At 44.4% G+C, this 22,914-nt stretch overlaps 2 long non-coding RNA genes across 3 annotated transcripts in view; both read left to right on the top strand.

Annotated features, from left to right (window-relative positions):
• Window positions 1–1,849: 1,849 nt before the first annotated feature.
• Window positions 1,850–14,353, top strand: LOC123835690 (uncharacterized). Of its 2 annotated transcripts, XR_010406597.1 has the most exons (4): window positions 1,850–2,033; window positions 2,722–2,857; window positions 10,037–10,088; window positions 13,152–14,353. It is a non-coding gene; the product is annotated as an uncharacterized LOC123835690 (long non-coding RNA). The 2 variants fall into 2 exon arrangements; XR_010406598.1 differs by lacking the exons at window positions 1,850–2,033; window positions 2,722–2,857 and adding an exon at window positions 3,497–3,592.
• A 7,406-nt stretch (window positions 14,354–21,759) lies between these two features.
• The window catches only part of LOC135362127 (uncharacterized), a 29,017-nt gene continuing 27,862 nt past the window's right edge, over window positions 21,760–22,914 (top strand). Inside the window, exon 1 of the long non-coding RNA XR_010406599.1 lies at window positions 21,760–21,788. This is a non-coding gene — a long non-coding RNA (uncharacterized LOC135362127). The remainder of the gene's footprint in view (window positions 21,789–22,914) is intronic.

Raw genomic sequence — 22,914 nt, 5'->3', positions numbered from 1 at the left:
CTGCGTGCCTGTCGTGTGTGCTAAGTGCTAAGTGATGTGGTTAATGAAGGAGACAGACCTGGTTCCTGTCCTGGTGGGGCTTATATCCTAGAGGGAGAAAGTCCACAACCAGGTAAAGGACAAAACAATAATTTCATGTTATAACAGGTGCTTCGAAGAAAAAAGAAGGGGCTGAAGGAAAATAGTGGAACGGAGTCAGGGTGCTCCTTTACAAGGAGCCGCTAGGGTGGTGCATTTAAGCTGAGAAAAGCCGACCTCTTTGTAAGGGGATAGCAGGGGAGGTCATAATCTCAGGTGATGTTCTCAGCAAAGAGTCAGGTGTGGGTTGAGATGAAGAGGTGAAAAAAGACTTTGAAAAACTCTGACACCAAACTCTGGTCCTGGTGCTGAGCTCAGAGCAGGTGTCCCAGGGTGCTCAGGGAAGTATGTGTATGTGGTGGGTCCCTGGGTGTCTGGTAGATCAGGGACCTACAGAACCAAAGGCAAATCTATTAATTCTTCTGTCCGTCTGCATGTGTTATGGAGCATTACACACATCAGGCCCTGATCTGGGCCGTTGGGCTACATCAGCAAACTAAACAAACATGTCTACTTGGTGGAGTTTATGTTCTAGGTGGGAGAAATGGAAAATAAATGACGAAAGTCATACCCCAGTAAATGATGTCCAAGGTCGGTAGTGAAGGATGAGCTGGGAGTGAGGAGTATGAAGACAGAGGCAAGCGTGCCCATGCGTGTGTGTGTGTGTGCGCGTGATTTGAAATAGAGTGGTCAGCATAGGCTTCATTCCGGGGTAAGAGGTAAGATTCAAGGAGGTGAGGGGTTTAGCTGTACTGGGGAAGAGGGCCCCAGGCAGACTGAACAGCCAGTAGGAAGGCCCAGAAATGGGAGCATGGCTTCTGGGTAATGAGGGGCTGGGCAGCTGGACCTGTGGAGGGGACTGAGCTTCACAGGCCCGTGACGCCGGATGGTGTCTGAGGGGAGGGCGGGGCTCCGGTTCCCAAGGCACATTGTTCTGGTGTTCGCTGGTGGCTGCCATTCACAGAGGCCTGACCTGGTGCCCAGGGGGACGTGGGTGGCACATTGTTCCAGGTACCAGGATCATGCAAAGGCCCTGTCCTGCCTCTCTCCCCAGGCCTCTAAGTTTCCCTCAGCCCTCCAGGGCGGCACCCCCACCTGCACCCCAGCCTGGCTCTCCCAACCACCCACGGGCTGTCTTTAATCCACATTGCCAATATACTCTTCCAGTCTGATCTTGTGCTAACCCCAGCCCTGACTCCTCAGTGCGGAAGGACCCACGTGAGATGTCAAGAGGGCAGGACCTGGCAGCCTGCACTAACAGGCATTGCTGATGAGTTAAGGGATGGGCTGAACCTGACATTGGATGGAAGAGAACCCTCAGGCTTTTCAGAGCCAGACAGGTTTTGACTTATATTTTGCCTTTGCCCCTTACTTGTTGGAGGACCTTGCACAAGTTATTCTAGGAACTTCAGGGAATCCTGGGAAGCTTCCAGATTTTGAAGACCTTCTTCACGCTTGGATTTTTTTTTCTTTTTGACATACCATAAAAAGTATACAATTCAGTAGTTTTCAGTATAACCATAACCACTATCTAGTTCCGGAACATTTTTCTCACCCAGAAAGAGACCCTTACCCGTTCACACTTACTCAGCATTCACCCTTGGCCTCAGCCCCAGCAACAGGAAATCTACACTCTGTCTCTATGGATTTGCTTGTCTCAGACCTTTTGTATAAATGGAATCATACACCGTGTGGCCTTCGCTTAAGCTAATGTTTTCAAGGGCCATCTATGTTCTTGCATGGATCAGGACTTCCCGCCCGCCCTTTGATGTGATGAGCACCAGGCATCAGGGGATTTCTGTAGCACCTACTTCTCTGCACACATTTGCCACTGATGAGCAGTCAACATCCCCCAGCCCCCAAGCTTGAGGCCTGCACACAAATGCTTTTGCATTTACTGCCTCCTACGTCCTGGGTATGTGTCCTCCTTGGGCTTCTACTGAGCGGTAAAGCAGGTAAGAATCATTATCTCACAGGTTGTCGTGAAGACTACTGAAACAGCTATAAAAGCATCTACCCTCTCTGTATCACATATGCTGCAATAGAACTCTGCATATTCCTGCATGAAGTACCTTGCCCCCCTCCACGCAGGAAGTCCTTGCTCCTGCCGTGTGGTCTGGGCTTGGGGCTGTCTGGGGTGGTAAGGGTTCCGATTAAGCTGCATCCTAGGTTCTGGGGGTGCTTCTGACTATGGTGCTGGATAAGGGGGCTACTTGCCTGAACCTCAGGGAGGCAGGAAGCAGTGAGGGGGTCTGACAGAAGCTTGGCTCCGAGAGTTTGTTAGATAAATAAATGCCTGAAGGGAAAGCTAATGGCTATAACGGACCCTGAGTGCCTCAGTCTCCAGCTAAAAGTGCTGAGTTGTAGCCGGTGTCCCAGTACAGTCAGTTCCTCATATCACGGCCTCGGTTCGCCAGCCACCACTTCTTGCCACTCCTCTCTGTCAGCGAGGGACCCTTTGGAATAGGAGTGTCTTTAGAGTAGCCTTGGGCAAGCTGCTGTCTGCGGTTCAAATCTGAGCTGAAGGCACAGTGGGGGTGGGGAGGGTGTGCTCTTGGGCACTGAGACTCCGGGCAGGGCAAGCGGGTTTGTACAAAGTTGAGAGTCTTGACCAACCCAGCACTCCTCTCTTATGATGTTTAGAGACACCCCAGCAGGACCCAGAAATTCAAGAACAGGGGAACGGATGGTTTGAGGAGGGTGAAGAAGAGGAGTGACGGGATGCTGGCTCGAATTTGGGGTACCCCCATTCTGTGATGCCCCCTTCTTCTCATCCCAGGTCTGTGTCTCCCTCATTTGAGAATCTTGAACTGCACTTCTAAGTCATCCCGAGCAGCAGAAGCATGTGGGGAAATGTAAAAAGCCACAGATGCCGAGGCCCCTCACTCAGCCACATCTAATTCAATTGCTGTAGGGGCATCGGGCAAGTTCTAATAAGGTCTCCAGGCAGCTCCAATGTACACAAAGTTGAGCACTTAGTTGGAGTCACTTCTCACTCACCTAGGAGGAAACTTCCCAGAGGCAAGACGCAGTCTTTGGCACATTTGGGGGACAGCCAACTCTAGGAGTAGAGAGATCCCCGCCCCCACTGCCCACTTGGCTTTGCGGTCATGGCTGGGTAGCCACTCCTGGAGCAAGCTGGGCCTGCAGCCCCCCAGGGATCGGCAGGGCTCAAGACCACCGGGGCCCACGGGAGGCTAGGGACTGGGGAGAACCTTCCCAGGGTAGGGCCAGGCGGCCATGTGGTGGCAGGGGGAGCCGCAAGTGGAGGGGGTGGGGAGGAAATGCCAGCCAGCTGCAGCCTCCTCTGCGACCCTACAGAACCCCCCAGCTGCCTCTGTGCCCCTCAGGGAGCTCCGAGAGGGCCCCTGAAATTTCCCTATGGGTCTGAGGCGCTTCTCTAGAGTGTCACAGGACGACCCCCAGTGCTCTCCCTGCCCCGTCCCGGCGAAGGCAAGCAACCCCCCCGCCCCAACTGGCAGGAGACAGGGGCACCGTTCTGTCGCACTCAAAGGTAGGGGCGGTGGAGCGCTTCCCCTGCAGCCGGCCCTTTATGGGGAAGCAGGGAGATGAGGGATTTGAGCAGGAGGAAGTAGGTGGGGAGAGCAGGGGTCTGTATTTCGCCGTCGCTGGGCAGGGCTCTGAGACAAGAGAGGAAGGAGAGAAAAGGGCACCCCGGGCGGCGTGCGTGCCACCCCCACGGCCACCGCGGAGCCTGGGCCCACGCTCGCCAGGAAGGAGGCCCGGCGCTCCCGAGAAGGGCAGGGTTGAGGCCCCAGCGGGAGGAGCTCTGACCGAAGCTCCAGGGTGCTTCCGTCGGGGGGGGCCGGGGGGGCGGGGAGGTGGGCTCCGTAGAAATACCTGCACTGATTACCGATCGGGTGTAGGATTCGTTTCCGTTTAGGAAGTATTTTCTCGTAGAACTCTTTTGATTCTCCCGGCAACCCCGGAGGGCAAGCTGAGCCAGTTTTACCCACCCCATTGGATAGAGGAGGAGACCGGGGTCCCCAGAGGTCAAGTACCGGAGAGTCGGCCTTGCGGGCGGTGGGCCCGGGGGAGGAGCTCGTGCGCGCCGACTTTCACTTTCCTGTTTGCCCACTGCCGGCCTCCGGCGGCCCCGGCGCCCTGACCTGTGCCCTCCTGGCGTCACCCCCGCCAGCAGCCGGTCGGCCCTGTCGCCAGGCCCCCGTCCCCCTGGGCAGGTGCACGACGGGAGCGGTGTGGGGTCTTGGCTCCTCCGCCGAGAGACTGGAGTTTGGGCCGCTGTGCGCGAACTTTGCTCTGTGCCGCGCGCCTTTCATCACGTTTGACGGCACTTACTTGAGCCCACGTTCAGGCCTTTAGCCTTCTTCCTCTCATTGTTGCTTTCTCTTTTACTCATGCTCGCCGCGAGCAAACCATGGCCCACTTTCCCTCCCCCGCCAGCCCCGCCAGCCGCAGAAGATCGCAGCCTCCGAAAAACCTTCTCTCGTCCCCTTGGAACAGGCTGGTGCCTGGGGAAGAGAAGCCAGAGTTCTCTTAGCTTTTTGGCTCTTTTTTCTTCTTTAAGCTGCACATTTGTTTTACTCTTCCTTCCCCTGTCTCCGTTGTTCCAAGTTTCGCTCCTGCACGGACTTGAGACTGCATTCGCTGCCTGACATTTTCTTGCGGCTTCTGAAGGCTTCCCCATTTAGTTATTCCGAGTGGGAATTATAATAACCTTTTGTTCTGCTTAGGAAGGAAACCTAGGAGGGGCGCCCGGGTGGCTCAGTCGTTAAGCGTCTGCCTTGGGCTCGGGTCATGGGATCGAGTCCCACATCGGGCTCCCTGATCGGCAGGGGGCCTGCTTCTCCCTCTCCCCCTGCTTCTCCCTCTCCCACTCCCCCTGCTGTGTTCCCTCTCTCGCTGTGTCTCTCTCTGTCAAATAAGTAAATAAAATCTTTAAAAAAAAAAAAAAAAAAAAGGAAACCTAGGAGCCAATGTTCCTAGGGCGGCTCCTAGGGATCCCTGCGCGTCCTGGCACGTCGGGGTTTCCAGAGCGTTCTTGTGTACTTGGTTATCACAGCAATGATGTGAGGCTGGCAGAGCAGGGATGGTCATGCCCATTTTACAGAGGCAGAAACAGAGGATCACAGAAGGTGGTTTATCGAGGGTCACTGGACTTAAAGTTTTGGCCTTAAACGACCAATTTTGCATAAGAAAAACCTTTGTTTCAGAGTATAGAAAAGTTCAAATATAGAGCCCAAGTTGATATCCGGTGCTGTCTCAGTCGGCTTGGGCTACCATAACAAAATACCACAGATTGGGTGCTTTAAATAAGAGAAATCTATTTCTCACAGTTCTGGAGGCTGGGAAGTCCAAGTTCAAGGTTTGCCAGCTGATCTGCTTCCTGGCAGAAGCTCTCTTCCTGTCTTGCAGACAGCTGCCTTCTCTCTGTGGCCTCTCCCTGTGTCTCACATGAGCGATCTCTCTCCCTTTTCCTCTTCTTATAAGGCCACAGTTCTATCCGATTAGGGCCTGCCATGACCTCATTTAACCTTACTTAGCTCCTAAAGATTCTATTTCCAGGAGCCACCAGCCTGGGTGGCTCAGTAGGTTAAGTGTCTTCCTTCGGCTCAGGTCATGATCCCGGGGTCCTGGGATCCAGTCCCACGTTGGGCTCCCTGCTCAGTGGAGAGTCTGCTTCTCCCTCTCCCTCTGCTCCTCCCCCTGCTTGTTCTCTCTCTCTCTCTCTCTGTCAAATAAATAAATAAATAAATAAATAAAATCTTAAAAAAAAATTAAAAAAGGATCTATTTCCAGATATAGTCAGAAATATGTGATGGGTTTAGAAATTCAACATACGAATTTTGGGGGCTCACAATTCAGCCCATAGCAGATGTGTCTAGGAGAGATCAGCCTGGCTTCTACCATCTGTTACAAATTAGTGAATTCACTTTGGACCAAGGACCTCGGGTTCTCAGGTTCTCCGAACTGTGAGCTCCCCAAGCTCAGCCCTGCCTGTGCTCAGACATTGGTTGCTGACATAACTGACCCCAGCTCCAAAGTTATACGTTTCTTAAGGTAAACTAATTGCAGGCCTAAGAGGGAGCAACTTTATCTCCGATCTCTTCCATTAAGTGTTGGTTTATATTTACTCTCAGAGAGCCAACTTATTTCCGTTTCTTATGGGACACCTCACTGTCACTTCCACGCACCAGCTATATGGAACAAGACAGGTCCCCTCACTCTCGGTTAAGCTTAATCTCTCTTCTCTTGGCTCCGATTGTCCTACTATTTTGTGAATCTCATTCATACCCATGGACCCTTCATTTCTCGAATCAGAGAAGACGGAGCCCATCCCTCACCTTCTGCACTGTGTGAATGTAGGGTTCTTGCTCATTGTTTCCACTGAAAGTCAGACTCAGCAAATAATAATATATTAATCTAATAACACAAAACACTTTTTGGGAGACCTAATCCTGGAGACAGAAGGAGCCTAACACTGAGTGGTACCTTTCTTTTCTCAAGAAACATATCCCCAAACTCTGCCTGCAATTCTCACTTTCCTTCTCTTGCCTATAAATCTGCTGATTTCAGATTCCACTTTGAAAAATGTGAAACTGGGGCACCTGGGTTGCTCAGTTGGTTAAGCATCTGCCTTCGGCTCAGGTCATGATCCTGGAGTCCCTGGATCGAGCCCCGCATCCAGCTCCTTCTGGGGGTGGGGGGAGTCTTTTTCTCCCTCTCCCTCTACCTCTCCCCCTGCTTGTATTCTCTCGCTCGCTCGCTCATTCTCTCTCTCTCTCTCAAATAGTTAAAATCTTCCCCCCCAAAAAAGGAAAAATGTGAAACTAGTTGGATCAATTAATTTGTTCATTAACTCAGCAAACATTTGTGGAGCACTCTCTATGTGCCCGATACTGGGCTGTGGATGTTTGGGGCATGCTGAGGCAAGGAGAGTCTTTGTCCTCTGAAAATGTAGAAGCCACACAGGTAAACGAGCCACTACACTGCTGTGTGAAAACCTCTGTGATAAGCATTATACAGAGTAGCAGAGGATCACTTGGGGATGCAGGCGGTCATTCCAACCCCATGGTAGTAGCTGCATCTCCCAACAACTACACTTCCAACAACTACACTACCCTTTCCAAAGGATTGGATCCTCTCCCCTGGGCTTCAGCTCTCCCTGGGCTCTGATACCTCTGTTGTCTTTTCAGCCCCAGTTTGGTAATGGCTTCCCACCATGGCTAGTCTATAGGCGTTCCATCTTCCTTTCTCAATTCATGTAACCCTTCCTATACCTCTGAAAGTGGTTCTTTCATTCGCGATTCTTCTTTTGAACCATCCCAGGTGAGTTCTGTTTCTGCCAGGATCATCATTACTGAAGTGGGCACCAGAACACGAGTGAGTTTGGCACCTGCAGGGAGTAGGACCCAGGAATCGGGTGTGAGGGGGAAAGAGGGGAGAGGAATGGTCAGGGATGGGGCCAAGAGAAGCCAATTCATGAATGCTAAGGATTAAGGGATTTTATTCTGAAAGCTCGGATTAGCCAGTGAAGGATTTTAAGAATGAGGGACTTGATCCGATTTCTGTTATAGAAAGAAAGTTTACTGACTGCAGTGCATCAAGGTGGTGTGGGAGGGGTTACGACAGGGTGATTAGTCAGGAGGTACGTGAGACACAAGAGGATTGGAGCTTCATCAGCTAATGGCACATCTTACGAGGTTTCCTACCTCTGTAAGCCATTGGTTCCTATCCTTCCAAAGTTCTAGTTAGTCGGTTTTCCTTCCATTTTGGGAAGCTACCCAGTATCTTTCTGATATATATACATCCCTCATAACAAATCAGCCACAGCTAGGTTCCATTGCTTGCAACTAAAGAATCCTGATGCCATTTTCAAGTAGGAAATGAGTAGGGTTCATAGGATATGGAATGGGTGGATTCCCCGACACTTGGGAATAAGTCACTGATTTGTGATTGAAAGAATACATGAGGCTAAAGAAGAGAGAGAAGTCCAGAATGACTTGACTTTTAGATTTGAGAGACTAGGTACACCAAGTACCATTCACTGAGATAGGATCAGCTTTCCACCCCAACTGTGGGGGAGGGATGATTAGCTCAGCTTTTACAAAGTGAGTTTGCAAATGCTAATGGAAATATTCCGTAGACCTTCAGGTATGTGCCTCCTCCTGAATTTAGGAAAAATATCTGGCTGGAGAGAGATATTTGGGAAGCATCAGCTTGTAAGTAACATTTAAAACTGTGGGAGTAGATGAGGTCACTCAGGAAGAGTAGGTAACCTGAAAATCCAAGAAAGAAGAGCTGGGGGGAGGTAAGTAGCCCGCACAGGTGAGGAGTTAGAGATAGTAGAAGTAGGTCAAGGGGTGAGAGAGTGAGGGGACTGAGCATGGAATCTGGGGGGCAGAAAAGAGTGAAGGGAAAACAAAAGGGGTTTGAGAGGATGGAGAGAGTGGGTGGGATTCGGAACCAGGGGTGCCAGTCTGGTTGAGTGGTGATCTGGAAGAATAGGATGCAGTCAGGGGGTGGGTATTTGAGTCTAAGATTTCAGAGATGGAGCAATTCTAGGGAGCAATTAAACTTCAGGTGTGGGCTTGAAAGGTCAAGGTACTATGAGGCTGAGGTCGTTTATGGATGGCCTTCTGCAAGGAGATGAAAGTCCTCTGGAAGGGAGCCATACCACAAGTGCCTGAGTTTGAGGCGAGTGTGTAATGAGGTCAGAGGTGAGGATGACAGGGGCTGAGGGAAGTGTTAATGACCCGGAAGTGCAAAAGGGAGACTTCTGCTCAGAGGCAGAGCTTGAAAATACAGAGCAGCTTCTATTCCAGATAAGTTCAGAAAAGTGGTCGTCTCTGGGAGAGCAGAATTTCCCTCTGTGCAAGGAAAGTAGATGATACAGAAGGCAGGGAACCTCTTTGACTAGGTTCAGAATAATGAAAGTGTGGTTTGGTTTGGTTTTGTTTTACCATCAACTAGGGCATGACTGGTTAGCAGTAAGTGCTAAGAAGGAGGAGAATGGAGGGAAATTGGATCTGAGGAGCGGAGCAGAAAGGGGCTAGATGATCAGAGGGGTCTGCCATGTTGATGATGTCCAGAGAGGTTGGTGCCTTAGGCCCGGTCGTCACCCCCCAGCCCCCGGCCCGCAACGACGGCTTCCCCCACTCTTTGGCCTTCCATGGGCAAAAGTCACCTGGGATGCGGGAAACTCTGGGACTTGTGTTTCCTCCCAAAGGAGTCATTTCCCACTTTAAGCTAAAGAAGCAACTCTCTCTCTAACAGGAATACCCACCTAGAGGTAGTAAGTGTTAATCGGAAATTTTGATACCATGAATATTTTAAACATTAAGCACTTCTCAACTGTTTGCATTTGCCACCCTCTGTGACTGACGTCACATACAAATGTACTTCTTCTTTTTTTTTTTACAAATGTACTTCTGTGAGGATGGTTTTCTGAAGTTTTTATCAGTTATAATTTTATTTTAAATATTTTATTTATATATTTTATTTTAGAGAGAGAGAGTGAAGGCAGGGGGGGAAGGGGCAGAGAGAGAGAGAATCTCAAGCAGACTCCGTGCTGAGCACAGAGCCCAACGTGGGGCTCCATCTCATGACCCTGAGATCATGACCTGAGCCGAAACCAAGAGTCGGAGGCTTAATTGGCTGAGCCACCCAGGTGCCCCTCAATTATGATTAAAAAAAAAATATTAAAACATGTTTTTTTTTTTCTTTCTAAGAAGATACATTTAGTGGTCTCATAACAAGGAGTAAGAATTCGTCAGTGTGAACATAGGGTCTATTTGGTCCAAGTTGGCACATCAGCAAAGAATGTTCTTCGTTGCTAAAGGATTAGGAAAGACTAAAATGGTTACCAAATTGTCAAGTCAGGAACATTTTTGTGCAATATACAAAAGGTTCGTTAGTCTACCCGCAATGGTTTTGACATGTGTTCTTTTTTTGTTATCTACTGCTATATCACCAGGTGAAGAGAAGTCAAAAGTCCTCTGGGGAAAACCCCACTTCTCTCACAACAGGTAAGAGTTTACTCTCCAGAGGAACAGAGCTGAGGGTTCTTGAGCTAATAACTAAGCCTGAGGCCACTTCTAGTTTGTGAATTCTGACCCCTGGGGGTTGGTTTCTGCAAATGCACCTGCGCGTTGGGGCAGGACACACAACTTTGGCTTGCACTGCCTTTAAAAAGCCCTGTCACTGAAGGGGACCAAGAACGTGGAGCCATCTATTACCAAACGGAAGAGAAAGAAGGTATTATAAGGCACCTGAATGCAAAGGTGAACTCATTAAAAAATAAAACAAAGGACTTGGGAACTTACTGGCAATTTTTCTAATTACCCAGAAAAGGATTTAGAAAAATGATTTAACAAATCATGAAAATGTCATTGTGTGTCAGTTTTCTTCATAAAGACAAAATGACTGGTAAACAGCAGTACTTCATTAAAGATTTATTAAGCATTGAATGTTTAAAAATATTGTCAAATGGCCCATGTAACATGGGGAAGAAGGATGGTGTTTTAGCTCTGGAGAAGATCATACTGGTAATTGTTGGAATTAGTCAATGTCAAAATCTTAACTTCTAATTTTTTTTTTAACAAGGCAAGTTAAGTGGGAATGAAAAACAGATTCAGAATATGGGCCTAAGCTTCAAAAAATTCAGTGTTTTTCTCATTTCTCGGAAAACCTGGTAATAGAATGTAAGGCCTCAGAAGCTACTTCTTTACACTCCATCTTAGCCAAAAGGCTGAGGAACGACAGAAGCTAAATCGTTAGCTCCGTGAAAGAATTGGAGCTGAATTGCTACTAATGCCTGTCGCCCAAATACAGTTAAGAGCCTCATTGTTTGAAATTAACGACATTAATTTGAAATCATCTTCAATAATCAGATTGTGTGAAAGAGGGTCTTGGCACGGGAGCATCTTCTCCGACTCTTCAGAGTATTTGCCTGTTACTTTTATATATTCAGCCACTGGTTGATAGAACCATCCCGGCCATAGCATAGAACCCTTCCTAAGCAGTGGCATTTGATGACTAGGGTCTCATTTGTGCAAAGAGAGTAGTGGGAGGGAAACTCTCCAGTCTAGTCTGAATACAACTGTGAGAAGTAGAAGCCTCCTAGTATTGCTACCAGGGAATTTTCTGTTTTCTAGCTTGACCCCCATAATTAGAGAACAACCCAGAAGACCGTGATCGAAACAGTGAAGCAGAGTTTATCCGTGGCTCATTCAGCAACAATCTTTAAACTTTTTTTTTTTTTCCAGTGAGTACCTAATATGTGCAGACAAAGATTTTAGGGATACATGACCCTAACCCTAATGGACCTCATAGTCTAAAGAAAGAATCAAATACATGACTACAAAAATTTTTTTTAAGATTTTATTTATTTATTTGACAGAGACACAGCGAGAGAGGGAACACAAGCAGGGGGAGTGGGAGAGGGAGAAGCAGGCTTCCCGCTGAGCAAGGAGCCTGATGTGGGGCTCGATCCCAGGACACCGGGATCATGACCCGAGCCAAAGGCAGACGCTTAATGACTGAGCCACCCAGGAGCCCCAAGTGTCCGATTCTTGATTTCTGCTCAGGTCAGAGAGTTAGAGATTTTATTTTTCCAAGTAGCTGCCTTCCTGTGCCAGAAATCCTTAGTAATAATTTAATAACATATATTTTCTTCACTAATTTGAAATGCCACCTTTATCATATACTAAATTCCCGTATGTATTTGGGTCAATCTCAGGAAGAATTTCTATCTGCTTCTTTCTGCATGACTCCCTTATCATTTTTAAGTGGCTTTATTTTTTATTTTCATATCTGGTAAAGCTAGTCATCCCTCATTACTTTCATTTTTTAGCTTATTACACATATATTATTACATGCGCATTCTCATGGAAGGTTTTTGAATAGAACACAACTACTCAAAATGATGATGATGATGATGGTGATGATGCATTTATGGCATGTTTATTATTATGTCAGATCCTGTTCTAAGTGCTTTAATATTACTGATTAAATTCCGCTATGTTGTAAATGCTTTTATTACCATTCCCGTTACGGACACGAGAAACTGAGAGAGTGAGGTGCTTACTCCCTTATCTTCTCAATATTTCTTAGTTTACATTTTCAAGAGAAAGAGTCATCAACTTTCTATACCAGGACCCATCATAGGTCACCAACCAAGCTATGGATTGGCTCATATTCAGCTATCGTCCCGTGAGGTCACAGTCTCTTAGAACAAAGCAGAGAGTCCCCTAGGCTGGTGGTGGTGGGACAGGCACCACGGCTGGTACATTTGGTACATCCTCCCAATGATACCTGTGTGCGTGCTTTCTCGGTTTCCTCTGATGTTTGCTCCTGGACAAGAAACCCATGTCCACTTTGGGGTTCTGGGTAGGAGCAAATGAACGTCAATAAAACTTCTTGGAGGTAGAATCAACCTGCCGTAAGAGACACAGGTGAATTCATATGGGTTCAGGGATTTTTGCCATACCAGTGCAACTAAAAAATATTTAAGAGGTTCACGAGATTTGCTCGGCTTACCAGCAAGCTTTGTCTGGTTGGCCTATCAAAGACTAAACTTTCAGGTTTCATAGTGGGTATGCTACTAGGGTTAAGTAGTTGACGCATTAGAGGAAGGTGAGAAAATATAATGAATAGGATGTACGCTGCAAATAGGTGGCATTCACACCCAGAGGATGAAGAGTTTGTAGAACCATTTTTTCTCCCATCCCCCACTTACCCATCTCCTAAAAGGAGATGTTTTTCTGTAACTCTGCCAGGGAGAAACCTCATTGTTTGTTTTAAGAGAACACTCCATTAGTTCTGCGGTATAGAAAGGGAGTTGGGAGTTTTGCATTTGTCTGTGAGTGTCTCAAATATTTATGCATAACACTTGCGAATTTTAAGGTGTTAGTGTTACTTGTGTTTTTATGAGAGCTGTCTGCAGGAACATTCAACTGTTGAGGGAACCTAAAAACACCTGGATCTTTTAAGATCATAAAGAATTAAGTAGTTTTCCATCAGAATCTCTCCAGCTTACTTTTGAAAGCTTCCTCTGCTTTTCAGGCTTATCATTGTCCTTTCTTTTATAGGATGCAAATCTCCCACTGAGGAGAGATCTAAATGCTAGAGCACTGGAAGACTTGAGTGTTGTTTTTACCAGGAAATCCAGCTGGAGGAAAATGATATATAATCGTGAACAGAAGACTTCGTATTTAAATGATTGTTTATTATTTGCATTTTATTCAAATTCTTAGGAACTCTTGGAAATAAACACAGGAGGAAAGCTTTGGGAAACCACCATCTAAATACCAATGCCGATGGATGACACTTGTCCTGCTCTGCTTTGTATCCGAGTTATTTGTGCCCTTTTTCAACTCCTCAGACTCTAAGATCTTGAGAGTTGTGTCTAAGTTATATTCTGAGCCCCCATGGTGCTTCATATAGTATTTAGTAATCACTGTGCTGAAACAGACTGTCATTTGAAGACAAAAATTTCCCCTCTTGGAAAAATTAGGATGCTATCAGCAGAGGACTCTGAAAGAAGAACATAGTAAACACAACGTAATCGGGGCAAAAGGCTCTCTCAGTGTGACAAGCTCTTACTGCATTAAAATAATATATATTAAAATAATATAAAATTATTCCATTATTGAACTTTATCAGCACCACACTCTAACCAGCTGAGCTAACTGGCCAACCCCCGTTATTGAACTTTAGAGATGAAGGATAGCTCAGCCAGAACTCCCTAGGGCAGCTTTGGAGACATCTGTAGAGAGTATAACCTGAGCGCAGGCTACTGTCTAAATATGTTGGGTCGAAGAGAGAAAAACTGGCAGAACCCCAAATTAAAATCCTCCTTATTTTTTACCTCCGCCCTTCACTTCTTCCTTTCTGTCTTCTTGGAGAGCTCTTCGTTGTTGTCTTTGTAGCACTTTTCTGCACACTCTCCAGCCGCTGGTTTCAGATTTTCATAAGGTTGTGGTATATTTATTTATTTATTTATTTTTTTAAGATTTTATTTATTTATTTGAGAGAGAGAGAATGAGAGACAGAGAGCATGAGAGGGAGGAGGGTCAGAGGGAGAAGCAGACTCCCTGCCGAGCAGGGAGCCCGATGCGGGACTCGATCCCGGGACTCCAGGATCATGACCTGAGCCGAAGGCAGTCGCTTAACCAACTGAGCCATCCAGGCGCCCAGGTTGTGGTATATTTAAAAACTGCTGATACTAACGTACTTAAGGCATCAGGCAAAGAGAAGGTAAGAACCTTAACTTAAGGCCCTTTAAAGCACGCTTGGGAAAAGAAAAAGGACCTTTTGGTTTAGGGAAAACTGTAAAATAGTAACCAATATCTTACCATTTTTTAAAACGACCTTTTGGTTTAGGAAAACTGTAAAATAGTAACCAATATCTTACCATTTTTTAAAATGATGCTATTGTTATTGGGTCATACTTTTCCTTTTGTATATAAGCTCAGTCATCACACAGTAGCCCATGAAATTGATGGACTCAGATAACCTCATTTTAGCAATAGGAACAGGGAGACATGAAAGCTGGGAGAAAGTAATGCATTTGTACGATATCTTTCTTATCCTAAATTACTATGGGAGACTTCCACTCAGTCTTTGCAGTAAGGAATCAAGCCTGAGATGAGACCAGTAGAGCAGAGGCATAGTAGATTAGTACCAGGGTCTTGTTTCTAGAAGAGAAACACCCAGAAAAATAGGAAACACAGTAATTACTATATTAATCTTTTCTCCTCAAGGGAGATTAATCTTAGCCTAAAATCTAACATGCTGTTGGTCTTAGAAAACACTCTTGTTTGTTGATTCCTGGAGTTGTTGTCACAACTGGAATGGTTTATTGAAGTGCCTGATACTTTACTTTAGATATTTAGATATTTTACTTTATAAAAGCTCCTTTACTTTAGGGCCTAAAAACAACAGATTTTCATCTAGTGTTATTACACAGAGGTTGTACCTAAAAGCAAGGTAGATAAGTTGACTTAAGAAATTCTGGTTGGGGCACCTGGGTTGCTCACTTGGTTAAGGGTCTGACTCTTGATTTCAGCTCAGGTCATGATCTCAGGGTCGTGGCATGGGCTCCTTGCTGGGTGGGAAGTCGGCTTGAGATTCTCCCTCTCTTTCTCTCTCTGCGTCTCCCGCTCATGCCCTCTCTCTAAAAAAAAATTTAATTAATTAATTAAAGAAATACATAATTAATTAATTCTTGTTGACTCTTCTGATCTTCTGGACCATTGATGTTTCCTGGTATTGTCTCTGGCTTTTTTTTTCTTTACTTTTTTTAATATAAAAGTTTTATTGAGATATAATTCACATACCATACAATTCACCCATTTAAAGTGTACAGTTGTAGTATATTCACAGAGTTGTGTAACCATTATCACAATCAATTTTAGTACATTTTCATCACCTCAAAAAGAAATCCCATGCCCCGTCACACCCCCCAACCCTTGCTAACCACTAATCTCTGTCTTTATAGATTTGCCAAATCTGAACATTTAATATAACTGAAATCATACAGTATGTGGTCTTTTGTGACTGGCTTCTTTCACATAAACTTAGCATACTGTTTGCCGTGTTCATCCCTAATATAGCATGTATTAATACTTCATTCTTTTTTGTTGCTGAATAATATTCCATTGTACATTTTAATTCAGTCATCAACTGCTGAATCTTGGGTTGTTTCTAATTTTTGCCTATTATGAATAATGCTGCTATGAACATTTTGTACTAGTTTTTCTGTGGATATAGGTTTGCATTTCTCTAACCTAAGGGTTGAATTGCTGGGTCATATGGTAACTCAATGTTCAGTCTTTTGAGGACGTGCCAGACTGTTTTCCAAAGCAGCTGTGCCATTTTCCATTCCCACCAGCAGTGTAGGAGGGTTCCAATTTCTCCACCTCCTCACCAATCTTGTTATTCTCTTTTTGATTATGGCCATCCTAGTGGGTAGGAAGTGGTATTTCACTGTGAGTTTGATTTAGGCTAATGATATTGAGCATCTTTTTGTGTGCTTATTGACTATTTAATATTTTCTTTGGAGAACTGTCTATTCAGATCCTTTGTCCATTTTCAGATTGGGTTCTCAGTTCTAGTTCATTGATCAATATGTCTATCCTTCTGCCAGTACCATATGGTCTTCATTACTGTATATTTGTAGTCAGGTTAGAAATTGGGAAATGTGGGTCCTCCAACCTTCTTCTTTCTTTTTGAAATTGTTTTATTTATTCTGGGTTCCTTGCATTTCCATATTAGGATCAGTTTGTCAATTTTTACAACAAAGCCAACGGATTTTGATGAAGACTGTGTTGATTCTGTGATCAATTTGGGGAGTATTGCCTTCCTAACAATATCATCTTCTGATCCATAAATATGGATACTTTTACATTTATTTACATCTCCTTTAATTTCTTTCAACATTTCATAGTTTTCAGAGTATAAGTTTTGCACTTTATTATTAAATCTATTCCTAGGTATTTTATTCTTTCGTGTGTTACTATAAATGGAAATTTTTTTCTTTATTTCATTTTCAGATTGTTCCTTGCAAGGGTATAGAAATACAATTGAATTTTGTACATTTGATTCACTTTTGCTCTAAGGTAACACTTATGCTGGTAACAGAAAACACCTACAAGAAATAAGGTTTAGAATAGATTATCCTAATGAAATAACACATTATAGCCAAGCAGGGGTTCTGTTTCATCCTGAGGAATGAAATATCTCATCAAAAAGCAGATGCATAATGCAAAGGCATTTAAATGTATCATATCCATCCCATAGAGGGCTTTTGATACTTAAGTATCTCCCGGAACAGGTAAATAGCATTGTCTATTTCTATTTGTACTTAATTTTCTCCAGCAACAGCTAATAATTAACTAAGTACTGGCACCCTAATTCTCTTCCTTCTAATTTTGACTCAGATGTCAATTCCTCAGAAGGTCTTTCCTGACGCATCTGTGTATGGTTGTCCTCCTGCATTTACTTGGTAACACATCACCAAATTTATTGCCTTAATCACACCTATTACAATCTGTAATTATCTCATTTGTTTACTGTCTGTCTGTACTACATAGTGTAAGTCCATGAGAACAGGGATTTTTCGTGTATTTGCTCACTACAGAATTTCTAATGATTAACACTAATTTTTGGTGCACTAGGGAATAAATGGATTTTCCAACTACAAAAGCATAGCATTGATAACTACCAACCATGCAAAGCAATAAACAAATGGCATTGACATTGCACTTGTGAATGCTTTTATGTACACCCCAAAGAATTGTAGAGATATGAATAAGATGGGTCAGAAAGACTCACTCATTAGCTAAGTGCCCCAACTCCTCACATGAGCCTCAAAGCTTGGGTTCAAAGTCGGCTTCCTACACAAAATGATCAGTTGTATACACCATGGACTTTTGGAGTTGCCCTTCAGTAGTTGAACTCTTGGATGTTAGATTTGCAAGTGTCCATGATATATTTTGTGGCTGTCTGGGAAAAGTCCATGAGAGGATTTTCTTTTAATCTGAGTACATTTAGATTCTAGCAATTCTAGTTGTCACAATATTATTCATTTGATTATTTAGTCTAGTTAGACGTCCTGAAATCTTTCATTCTATTCTGCAGTTTCTATATCCATCCAGATTTGTGTAACTTCAAAATATTCTCAAGTCAATTGACGTGCTTGGTGAAGACAAAATACTACAAGAATTCAAAATATGCCTTACATATTTAACTAAGATAAATATAACATTTTAAGAGAGTTCCAGGAAATTTGAGGAAAAGGAAGTGCAGTTTTAGTTATCAATCAACATCATATTTCATGTTAATTGCAGAAACAGAGGGCTGAATTTAGAGGGTAGGGCCACAAACAGAATGATGAGCCTTTATTGAGCTTTGCAGGTGGGCTGATGGTAGTTATTGTTTATACAAATCCATGTTAATTTGGATTTCTGGCTCCATTTTCCTTTTAAGAGGGGCAAGGATAAGAATCATTCATCAGCGATAAACTGATGTGATAAACATTTAAAGAACTTGAGCTCTTATGTTTTAGAAAATTTAGAAAACCAGTTGATTCAAAAAAGTTTTTCCTATCTAATATTTTACCCAGATTAATTAGGAAACATGATTTTTCCCTAAAAATGAACCAGAAAGAATATAGGTAAGAGACTTAATGACTCTGTCTCTGAAGGAATTGTGTGTTATTAATTCTGAATTCCAAAGATTTCACATGGTATCTGGCATATAAATGTTTGATAATCATATTGAAAAAGAAAGGACATTATCTTAAAGTAGATTGGGTACTTTCAGTTTTGACCTCATGGGATCTTTAGTGTTGAGGATGACTTCAAGTGGAAATGGGACACAGTTTTGGAGGCCTTGCTTAGTAAAGGAGTCTGGAGTGAGTGCTCTTCTGACTTACATTTCTTTCTCTTGCCTATACCAGACTAGTCAGTATTATAATTGTACTGCCTGTCCTGATCTATTAAAAGGAATCATACAGTCTCTTCCATATCTTAGAATGATATCCCCTTTCCCAATGTGATTTGCTGGATTTTCATCTTCTCTATTGATGTTGGACATGGGGGAGGATCTTGAAACCAAGATATTGAACTGATGCCTTAAAATGTGAAGAGTTCCCAAGGAAGAAATAAAGTAGACCTCCCAAGTTAAGCGTCCTTAAATTAGAGACAAAAGTCAAAGAGGCAGGCTGATTTCTTTCTGATACCAATTCTGGTTGTTATGGAGATGGGAGGGGGAGGAAACAGGAGGATTGTGAAATGTGCAGTGGAAGAAGGGGTTACTTATATAAGCTGGTGGCTCATAATATATCCCTTTAAGCTAGGTAGGAAGCATTCTCAACCTGGCTCCCATGGCACTTTGGGAATCAAGGTATCAATAATTTCCAGAAAATTCTGCAAACAAACCTGATAGTTTTTTTTTTGGTAACCTTACTCCAAAACTCTAAAAGACCACAGGTATTGAGAAAGGCCCTGGACCTGGTACTGATCTCCACTGCTCTTTCCCAGGTCATTTTTATTCTAATCTGAACATGACTGCATTGAGAATTCAGATTCAAATCACTTATAATAATTACTGAGCTGTCGCCTCTTGTTCCCTGAGGAATCCCCATCACCCATTCTGATAGACACCATGGGACTTCTTCCACTTGCCTTGGATAAGCCAGTACTTGCCAATGGTTTTCAAGATGCCAAAAGCCACCTGGGCTTATTTTTCTCCTAGAACCAGGTAGTAAAGAGAGACTTGATACTAAATAACTCTTAAGTAAAACAAGCTCAACCATTGCTCCTGGAGCTACAGCCAGCAGAACCTTGGCCTTGACCCTTTAATGAATGGCTCCGCGGGGGGGGTGGGGGGGGCGGAGAAGAATCCTCAGGCAGCAGCACCTGCTTCTGGAGAAGGTGCTTGTGCGAGTTTCTTTAGAAAATGGTTTCCAGGGAAACCATATAACTTCTATTCTTTTTTCTTAAATGTATTAAGCACCAAACGTGCCTGCTAGGGCTTGGAGTTCTCCTTTGAAGTCAGGAGCTGCTGAAGAAGAGTGTTTGCATGAAACACACCTACATAGCCAGAAATCATTTTTATGCTTCCTTCACTAAAATGTCAGCTGCATACTCAGCTGGGGAGAATTAAGTGACCTGGGTTTATCTCTGGGGTGAAAGATAGGGAAGATTAACTCCAGTTGCTTGAATTGCTTTTCTTCCCTGTTAGTATGATGGGTACTAAGAAATGATAGTCATGTTCAGATTGAGCAGCTGTGTCTTACGAGTTAGATCCTCTGTACATTAGACTATGTAGACAATAGAATGTCTTTCTGTATATCGTTTAATATGTAAAGAAATATTTAAGCAAGAAAAAAATCACAGAAAACTTGCCCGAAGAGTTTCCACACCTACATAGCCCCTTTCATGGCCGAAGACCTTCAGGAACTTGGTGTACTACCCTGCCCAGGTTTCCAGGGTAGTAGGGGTAGGTCCTGGCAGCCAGGTTTCCAGCACGTGGCCCCGCCTCCCTGATCGTAACTGATTGGCCTAGAGGTGGACAAGCTGAGCCAATCACAACCTTCAGTGTGGTTTAATTGGAACTTGAAGATGCTGGAGGTTTAAATTAGGTGTTCCAACCAGAGGAGGGCTAAGACGTGGCCGTGCTTAGCGACCTGCTCAACCAAGGAGAGGAGAGGGGGTCCGCACACAGAGATACTAGCACACAGAGGAGAAAGGTAAGGCAGAGGTGGGGAGGGAGAGAGATTGGAAAGACTTTTTGATGTTTTTAGTTCCCATTTCTTTGGGAAGCTTGGATGTACTTCTTGATCTAAGGTTTTATGAGCCAGATTTAGATCCTTAAAATAAATCCCACTTTGTTCTTAAGTTAGAGTGGTTTTCTGTTACTTCCAATTAAAAGGCCTCTCGTAAAACACCCAGCTCTGCTAGAATCAGCTTTTAGCACATGTCTTTCCCTGGTCCGGGTTTTGGGTTTTGTCATTTCTGACTGCCTGGGTGCTCTGGTAGGTGTACTTTTCCTGGTATTGCAAGGACACTGACCTCCTTCACCGGCCATTTGACGTGGGTGTGTGGCTTTAGTCATGCGCTTCACACGGGGGGTGGTTGGGTGATCTGCACAGAAATGCTGTTTCACACTCATGTGATGGGTTCTGGTGGAAGCGTCAGTGAGGCTTTTAATAGAACTGCCACCCAGCAGGCTGACCAGAAAAGGGCTAGAATTGAGGAGATTCAGAACTGTCCCTGCGAGGGAGACTTCTGGGTTTAGGGGGACTTTTTGTTTCAAAAAACACAGAATAGTAGATGGAGAAGGAACCTTAGGCAGAGTCCAGCTCTACCTCTTCTTTCTCCAGATGAGAATCCTGACCCCCTGAGGGGCTGATTGGTTTGCCAGGGGGTGGAACCAGGACTCCCCACCTGCAGCAGCGTGTTCTCTGCCCAACCCCATTCTGCCTCTAGCACTTTTTTCATGAAAAGAATATTTAGATTCCTGTGTAGGGAAGGAAAAAAATCCTCTGCCCTCTGCGTGTTCCCAGCTGGGCCTAGGAATTACAATGGCATAAGACAGATTAACAGGTGAAAAGCATCCAAGTTTTATTAAATTTTTATGTGTACGTGGAGGGCTTCACAAGAGAATGAGGTCCCAAAGAAGTGACCAGAACAGAAAGCTTTGGATCTTCTAGATAAGGAAATGGTACATTTGGGGAGAAATGGCAAGGCAAAGGGGTTTGGGTTAGGGGCAGTAAATTGTGGGGAGGTTACTAAGATATATATTGGTGATGGAAGTTAGTGGAAGAGGAGGAGAGTTATTTTAGTGTATTTGTACAGATCCATTTCGGTGGTGAATCCAAGTCTCTGGTGATAAGGATGTGCTTTTCTTCCTGATACAGGGAGGGCGGGCACCTCTCTCATGGAAGCTTTTATAGAAAAGGGGAGCCCGGACCATTCTTGCATCTGCTGTTTCTTAAGTGCTTTCAGTTAAAAATAGTCAATATGCCAAAGCGGCATATTTTGAGGTGGCACGTTCTGAACTCCTTCACCTGAGATCTTGCCTTCTGCACTGTTTTTTGGAATATATCTAATAAAGTACTTATACCACATATATGGCTAGGGATTTTTATGGTGCTTATAACGAAATTAGATATTTATTTTAATTTTTAAAGCAAATTGAAGAAAAATATGAGTCCCCAGGTAAAGTGAATGAGTAATTTTTTTTTTCAGTAGACTTCTATGCATGGTGTTTGTCTAACTTCAACCTAAGTTATCTTAGCCTGTGTTTGTTCTGACGGCAAATAAGCCATGATAACCTGAGCTTTTTTCCCATGGGTAGAACCATGATAAAATCTAAGTTGTGTCTTTGTACCACAGGACCCTTTAAATCACATTGATTACACACATGATTTCCATATTTACTTCCTAAAATGTTTCTCTCTTGACCCTTCAGTACTCTGTGTGAGATTATGAGCCACTGTTTTGTTCCTGTCATGCCCGTGCTGTGTCCTGGTTCACACCATTGTCTTGCCTGGTCTGTTGCAGAGGCTTTCTGGCCTCTGGGGGGGACCCCTGTATTGCATTTGCTCCAAAAGATGGTCTCTAGAATTCCTCTTTTAGTTTGCAATGGACAGGGTATTGGTTTTTGGGTGTGTGTGGGTTTTTTTTGTCAGCTTTGCACCCATTTCTCTTTCTTTTGAAAGCAGCCCTTGGATTTTCCGTTGAGGACCCAGCCCCGTTCAGGGAGTGGAGTTTGGGTAGGGCCGACCCCCCCCCCCCAAAATATGGACACTGTATTCCACTGGTCATAGCATTTACGTTGGTAATGGGTGATGTTGATTATGGAGAAAGCTGTAGCTACCAGACCTTTGATGGAACTATTGGGGAAGAAGCCTTCTGTTTGCACAGGGGAGCCTAAGCCCCTGATGTAAGTCTTAAGCTGTCGATGGCCATCTTTGCTACAGTGTGGAGAGAATCCCCATGAGAAAGAAGTCAAGAAGGGGAAGGTAGTCCTGAGAGATGGTATCATTTATTCTTTGGCACCAGCTGAGCCCGAAGCCAGATGCACCTCTTTACTTTCCAGTCGAGTGCACCAATACATTCTTTTTCGCTCAAGCCAGTTTGAATTGGGTTTCAGTCACTAGCAACCTCAAGCGTACTGGCTAATGCATGGCCAAATCGCTATTGTCCTTAAAAGGTACTCATGCTTTTTTGTTACATGCAGAATAAATCCAGCCTCTTTTTGGCTTCAAGGCTTTTTATGATCTTCCCCATTTTAGCCTTCGCTTCCCACTCTTCTGCCATACAGCTGACACTCCTGTGGTGG

The sequence above is a fragment of the Mirounga angustirostris genome, unplaced genomic scaffold (genome assembly GCF_029215605.1).
Source record: "Mirounga angustirostris isolate CCGP_5_RB_7025 unplaced genomic scaffold, mMirAng1.0.hap1 SCAF_12, whole genome shotgun sequence".
In the NCBI taxonomy this organism is placed as follows: domain Eukaryota; kingdom Metazoa; phylum Chordata; class Mammalia; order Carnivora; family Phocidae; genus Mirounga; species Mirounga angustirostris.
The sequence above is the reverse complement of the archived record's forward strand: the minus strand, read 5'-3'. Positions and strand labels throughout refer to the sequence as shown.